Consider the following 7,500-nt stretch of genomic DNA (forward strand, 5'->3'; position numbering starts at 1 on the left):
CTGTACTCCAAAACCCGTAGAAAAATCCGGGACAAATAGGATCCGGAGGAGAAGAAGGAAAAAAACGTGGCTGAAAGTAACATCATCAACGCTGAGGAGATGGAGGTGCGGCTGGGTTCTTCTCACGCCAGCGCGCATCTTCTTCCACCACGGAGGAACCCCACGGCCTCCCCGCCCCGCATATCCCCCAAAAGCTCCGGGGAGAGAGAGAGAAAAAAGGCAAGAAATGTCAGAAATACAGAATTTCTGCTCGCTTGAGTTCGTTTTTCCTCTCTCTGGAGGAACAAACGCGCGGCGTGAAGATGTGGTTATCTTCTTGGAGATCGACCGAAGAAAGCCGATAGTGTACGGGTGCCTCCGAGATAGAGGGAGAGTGAGTGTATGTGTGTGTATGTGTGTGTGTATGTGTGAGCGTCTCTGATCAGCTGGCAACTTGAGCTCCACTGAACATCTGATCAGTGTAACGGCACCAGAGCGCCGTCCTCAAATCTCTAGCCCAGCCTTGTGGTAGCACATGACGCGCATGGCCTTACTGATTCGCCTATCCGCTCCGACCCTCCATCGCCAACTCTCCAGCACCACCAAGACGCGCAGAGGCTCGCCCTTTCAAACCAGGACTCTGAAACATCAAAACAACTCGTTTCTGCCATTAGGCATTTCACGGAACGGTTTGCGACTGATTCGTATCAGTGAGACCCCAGACGACAACGCGGGGGGACTGTGTAAAACATTTCATTTTCCTCAGCCGAGCACCTTTTTCCGGAAGAGGGAGTGTACAAGCACCTTTAGTGACCAAGTATGGGTTTGTTTTTGTCGGCGAGCTAAAAAGATGATGTCAACCCTTGAGCAACCTTTGAGCAACATTATCTGTGTGTATAGTAATCAATTTGTGATATGAAAAATAGATTTTGCACAAAATCTTTCTTAGTGTTTTGAAAAGTAAGTGTAAGTTCGGTTCTGGTGTAAAAAACCTTTACAAATATCTGATTAGCTGATAATTACAATGTGCTCAACTGGCTTATACTGACCTAGTTTACATTCCCTTATAAAAAACAATACAGAATTTCTGTAGTAGTTCTATAATAATTCTTCTATGATGTCCTGTATAGTGTTCCTATAGTACTTCTATAATATGTCCCAAAACACTATAAGATTCCTATAATATAGTATTCCTATAATATTACTATAATAATTTGTCCCAAAAAACTATACTATTCCAAAAGTTTATTATCAACGTACACTATTATTTACATCCGGAAAGAGAGTATGCGTTGTAGAGTCCCCGCTAGCGTCGAAGGTGCTACTCTTTGGAGACCTGTCAGCAGGCATGCATAGTTTAAAGTCGCTTCCTTCTCTTGATGAGCTGACCACCTGATCCAGCTAATCAAAGGCTTCTGAGTGATCTGCAGGGGTTAATCAGATGGGTTATGGGGGCAGGGAGAGTCTAGTCTAGTTGGGAGATGTAGTCTACTGGCGGTGTGCGCGCCTGAGGAGGAGTGCTGCCGGACAACAAGGACTTGCGGCGAACAGCGCCGCTGTCCGTGGTGCTGAAATAGATATGCGCGTCTGAGTGAGTGAGTGAGTGAGTGCGTGCGTGCGTGTGTGTGTATGTGTGTGTGTGTGTGTGTGTGTGCATGTGTGTGTGTGCGTTCGTGTGCGTTTCTGTCTGTGTGCTTCAACTGCGCCCCTCTTCCTCGGGCGCGAGCATGTTCAGCGGGTTAGGGTGGAGATTTCACCAGCGGATGCTGTTCAAACAGTGTCGAGCTGGTTGTTGGTAATAATCAAAGAAAAATGAGAACGGTTGCAAGGGAGTGTTGAGAAAAGGTAGGGATGTAAGAACACCCCAACAGCATACAGAAACACAAACAAACAAACAAACAAACAAACACACACACACACACACACACACACAAAATGTTTCCGCATGTATTATGTTTAATGGTTAGTTAGAAGTATTTCATTATTACAGTGGAAGAATCACTGGCCCAAATAACAGTAAATAAGTGGCCACTGATTGATAGTCCACTAGTCTAAGTCTGCATATTCAAATGGTCATAAGTTAACATACATGTTATATAAAATATGCATGAGGGTGAATGCTGTAATTTCTGCAATTAGATTTGTTTGTTAAGATGTCAGTATATGAGTTTGCTCAGCTCTTCACTGTTAATCAATTATTTCTTTGAGACTGGTAGAAAAATAAATAGAGAGATGGATAGAAAGAGAGAGAGACAGAGAGAGAGCTGTCTCTCTCTCTCTCTCTCTCTCTCGCATGATGAGGGCCGGTGAGTCGTGCTGAGCTCTTGATCCTCAGCATTGTCATTCAGGTGGCATCCACTAGGCAACCCTGCAGGAAACCCTGAGCCTGCGTCCCCCTCCAGCTGCTTGCTACACCTCAGTACAGCACACACATGTGCACACACACACACACACACACACACACACAGCACAGCATGCACGCACGCACGCACGCAACACACACACGAACATGCACATGCACATGCACACCATACAACCGCACACACACCGTACAGACAAACAGTACAAACAGACACACACGCGCACACACCATACAACCGCACACACACAACGTAGACACACAGTATAGACACACAGTATAGACAGACACGCACACGTGCACGCGCGCGCACACAGCCACGTGCACACACGCGCACACGCACACACGCACACACACACACACACACACACAACAAAAAAGGACACTAGACACACCAGAATAAGGACACTAGACACACCAGAATAAGGACACTAGACACACAACAAATAAAGACTCTAGACACACCAGAAAAAGGACACTAGACACACCAGAATAAGGACACCAGACACACCAGAATAAGGACACTAGACACACCAGAATAAGGACACTAGACACACAACAAATAAGGACACTAAACACACACCAGAATAAGGACACTAGACACACCAGAATAAGGACACCAGACACACCAGAATAAGGACACTAGACACACAACAAATAAAGACACTAGATACACCAGAATAAGGACACTAGACACATCAGAATAAGGACACTAGACACACCAGAATAAGGACACTAGACACACCAGAATAAGGACACTAGACACATCAAAATAAAGACACTAGACACACCAGAATAAGGACACTAGACACACCAGAAAAAGGACACTAGACACATCAAAATAAAGACACTAGACACACCAGAATAAGGACACTAGACACACCAGAAAAAGGACACTAGACACACCAGAAAAAGGACACTAGACACACCAGAATAAGGACACCAGACACACCAGAATAAGGACACCAGACAAAACAAGATGTACTGTGTACAGCAACACAGCACAGCCAAGTCCAGCTTAGCACAGCAAACAACAACAAAAAGTGAAAACAGGAGGCAGGCAGCGCATCACAGGGTGCAGTGTTTCCGCATGGCACAGCGTGTGGCACAGCGCGTGGTATAGCGCACGGTACAGCGCCTTCTGTTTGTGCTAGGGGTTGGAGTAAGCTGAGGGAAGCCTCAGGCTGAAATGCACCTGGACACTTGGGTGTTGTGACAGCATCATTATTGCAGTCTATCTTGTACTTGTTTTCTGTTTGTTTGTTTGTTTGTTTGTTCTTAATCCAGCACTCTATGGTCATTAAAGAAGGACGGGTGCCCATTCTATATGTCTGGATGCAGTGCTACACGTGAACAGACATATGAGAAAGAGGAGGGCAGAGAATGACAGAAAAGAAAGAGGGAAACAAGGTTGTGAGAGAGAAAAAGAGGATGGGAGGATGGGGGTATGATGTTATACAGAAAAGAGGATGGGAGGATGGGGGTATGATGTTATACAGAAAAGAGGATGGGAGGATGGGGGGATGATGTTATACAGAAAAGAGAGTAGGAGCCAGAGAGAGAGAGAGAGAGAGAGAGAGAGAGAGAGAGAGACCCTACCAGACCCCACCTGTTATCGCCCCGGAGCAGGCAAGCCAGGCCAGCACATGGTGTTTTGATGGAGCATAGCATGATGTATGATCACCCCGTCACTCTCTCACTCTCTCTCTCTCACACACACACACACACACACACACACACACACACACACACACACACACACACACACACACACCACTTTGGTCCAGTCAAGTGTTACACCCCTTTTCAGTCTATATTTTACACAACACAGACAACAACAACACACCAGATGCATGCCCAAAGGCCTAATGCCCCCTCACTAACCTCCCTCACTACTCACCACCAAAGGCCTAATGCCCCCTCACTACTCACCACCAAAGGCCTAATGCCCCCTCACTAAACCTCATCACTACTCACCACCAAAGGCCTAATGCCCCTCACTAACCCCCATCACTACTCACCAGTACCATGCCCTGATGAAAGGTGTCCAATCTTCTAGCTCTGCTTATCAAACATGAGGTGACATACGGCAGACCACCTAGTCCAGCTAACCCGTTCTTGGGATGATTCGGTTTGTCACATGCAAAAGGGCATTTGGTTTAGAGTGCATGAGTAGCCTGTGTTATCGTCTGTGGTAACTACTGGACTGCACATGACGGAGGCAAAGGGATGGAGGAAATACGCAGCAAAACTGGGTTATGTGGCCGTCCAATGGAAAGCTGTGGAGCACGCGTGGAGCAAAGCTGTGGAGCGTCGTCACCACATTCGGACCCGAGCGGTCACAGGGACCCGGGTTTGAATCTGACCTGAGGTCATTTCGAGATCCCTCTTGTTCTCACTCACTTCCAGCCAGTCTTCACTGTCCAGTCAGTTAAAAGCAAAAAAAAACCCTGCCTCCATATATCTACACCTATAAGTTAGATAATTTTATATAACTTTATATATATATATATATATATATATATATATATATATATATATATACACACAGCACCATCTACCACTGCATTATTCATTCAGACAGTTAAACCACCGACGATGCTGAATTATTTCACTGTGAACACTCTGATTGGTTACAAGCGAGACATGTGAAAGAATTATCACAGCGGTGTTCTCCTATGAAACCTATTAGTGATTGCTTTTCCTCGTGCCACTGGAGTTTCTTGAATGTGCTTCTCCTGACTTAAGAGATTAACAGTGTTGTGCCAGAAAAGCATCTTTCTTGGATAATCCATTTTAAGGACATCCTTTAGAGTCGGGGGGGGTCCCTCAAAATTGCTGGTTACACGTGTAGAACATTTTTACATCAGCATTAAAAGAAGCCTATAACACTCTGTAAGGTTGATGACTTCAGCGTTATTACTGTGAAGGGTATGGAATGCAGCAGTCATTGCAGGATACCATCTGAGCAGTTCACTTTATTTTGGAGGGACACTCTCTGGGTGTTTCAGGCCACAGATGACCTCATCTCGCTGGGGTGTGTACGGACGGAGTGTTCCATGAAGGACATCATCAGCAGGGTAATGTGCAGACGCAAGCCGTGGTGGCGGGTTCATGAGAGACATCGGAGTCCGGACATCATTAACCAGACCATCTCAGAGGTCCTGAGTCTGCAGAGGTGTGTGTGTGTGTGTGTGTGTGGGAGAAGAGAGAGAGTGCAGGCAGCTATATATAAACATGACTGGGGCTAATGCACGGATTCATCATGAGCAGAGCGGGACGAAGGACGTCTGAAGACTTTCTTGGCCATGTTTCTGTCTCTCTCCCCCCCCCCTCTCTCTTGCTCTCCATCCCCCTCCTCTTTCTTTCTTTCTCCCACCCACACTCTCTCCCTCTCTCCCCCTCGTCCCATAAGAAAGGTAGTGGTGTGCCAACCTCATCTCCGTAGAGGGCGTCTGGCAGGGGGAGAGAAGACCCACTTAGCAGGCCGCACTGCACCACCTGCCTCTGACTTAAAGACCCGACGATCCCGGCCAGACCGGCCAAACCACCACCACCACAGTTATCCACCACCACCATCACAGTCATCCACCACCACCACCACCACAGTCATCCACCACCACCACCACAGTTATCCACCACCACCACCACAGTTATCCACCACCACCACAGTCATCCACCACCACCACCACTAGTCATCCACCACCACCACCACCACAGTTATCCACCACCACCACAGTCATCCACCACCACCACCACCACCACAGTTATCCACCACCACCACAGTCATCCACCACCACCACCACCACCACAGTTATCCACCACCACCACAGTCATCCACCACCACCACCACTACAGTCATCCACCACCACCACCACCACAGTTATCCACCACCACCACAGTCATCCACCACCACCACTACAGTCATCCACCACCACAGTCATCCACCACCACCACCACCACCACAGTTATCCACCACCACCACCACTACAGTCATCCACCACCACAGTCATCCACCACCACCACCACTACAGTCATCCACCACCACCACCACAGTTATCCACCACCACCACCACAGTTATCCACCACCACAGTCATCCACCACCACCACCACCACCACCACAGTTATCCACCACCACCACCACAGTCATCCACCACCACAGTCATCCACCACCACCACCACAGTCATCCACCACCACCACAGTTATCCACCACCACCACAGTCCACCACCACCACCACAGTTATCCACCACCACCACCACAGTTATCCACCACCACCACCACAGTTATCCACCACCACCACAGTTATCCACCACCACCACCACTACAGTTATCCACCACCACCACAGTTATCCACCACCACCACCACAGTTATCCACCACCACCACCACAGTTATCCACCACCACCCTCAGCCACTGTTCCAGCATCAAGCCATCCGAGCTTCCCCACAAACCAGGAAGTGAGAGGCCCACAAACTGACCCAGGAAGTTTGAGGCCCCCAAACTGGACACCCCTACCACCATCACGACCAGTATAAAGTTTGCTCTGAGCCATACTTAAAACCTCTGGCTCAGCCACAGTTGCGGGTCAACCCATCGGAGCATGCGGCCGTAGCACACTTTGTGAACGGGGGAGGAGGAATAGCAGATGGCCTACCCAAAAATACTGCGGCAAGGCGAGCGGCTATTTTCATCTCTCACAGCTTTCTAAATCTGGTCACCATGATCCGACTGAAGGGGTCTGGTCCCAAATGGCTCCATCTCTCTGTCTCTCTCCCTCCCTCTACCTCTCTCAATATTCTCTCTCTCTCTCCCTCCCTCTACCTCTCTCAATATTCTCTCTCTCCCTCCCTCTACCTCTCTCAATATTCTCTCTCTCTCTCCCTCTCTCTTGGTGTTCCCTATTAAACTTGCGGGCTTGTTGGGGAAAAGTAGTGCACTGACGCAGGGAATGGAAGAGTTATTTGGCCTCCCCAGTGTGTGTGTGTGTGTGTGTGTGTGTGTGTGTGTGTGTGTGTGTGTGTGTGTGTGTGTGTTGCGGCGGCCAGCGACTCATTAAGGAAATGAGACGAGACAGCGGTGAACCAAGGACGAGCCCTAAGGAAAGGAGCCGAGGCCGCCTGGTCACGCACAGGTCTGATGGGGGTCACAGAACCTTCTGG

At 48.4% G+C, this 7,500-nt stretch overlaps 1 protein-coding gene across 1 annotated transcript in view; it reads right to left on the minus strand.

The window, feature by feature from the left end:
• LOC121717937 overlaps window positions 1–7,500 on the minus strand; it is an 87,497-nt gene that overhangs the window by 47,190 nt on the left and 32,807 nt on the right. The gene's annotated exons all lie outside the window — the stretch shown is intronic.

Source organism: Alosa sapidissima, chromosome 9 (genome assembly GCF_018492685.1).
Source record: "Alosa sapidissima isolate fAloSap1 chromosome 9, fAloSap1.pri, whole genome shotgun sequence".
Classification (NCBI taxonomy): Eukaryota; Metazoa; Chordata; class Actinopteri; order Clupeiformes; family Clupeidae; genus Alosa; species Alosa sapidissima.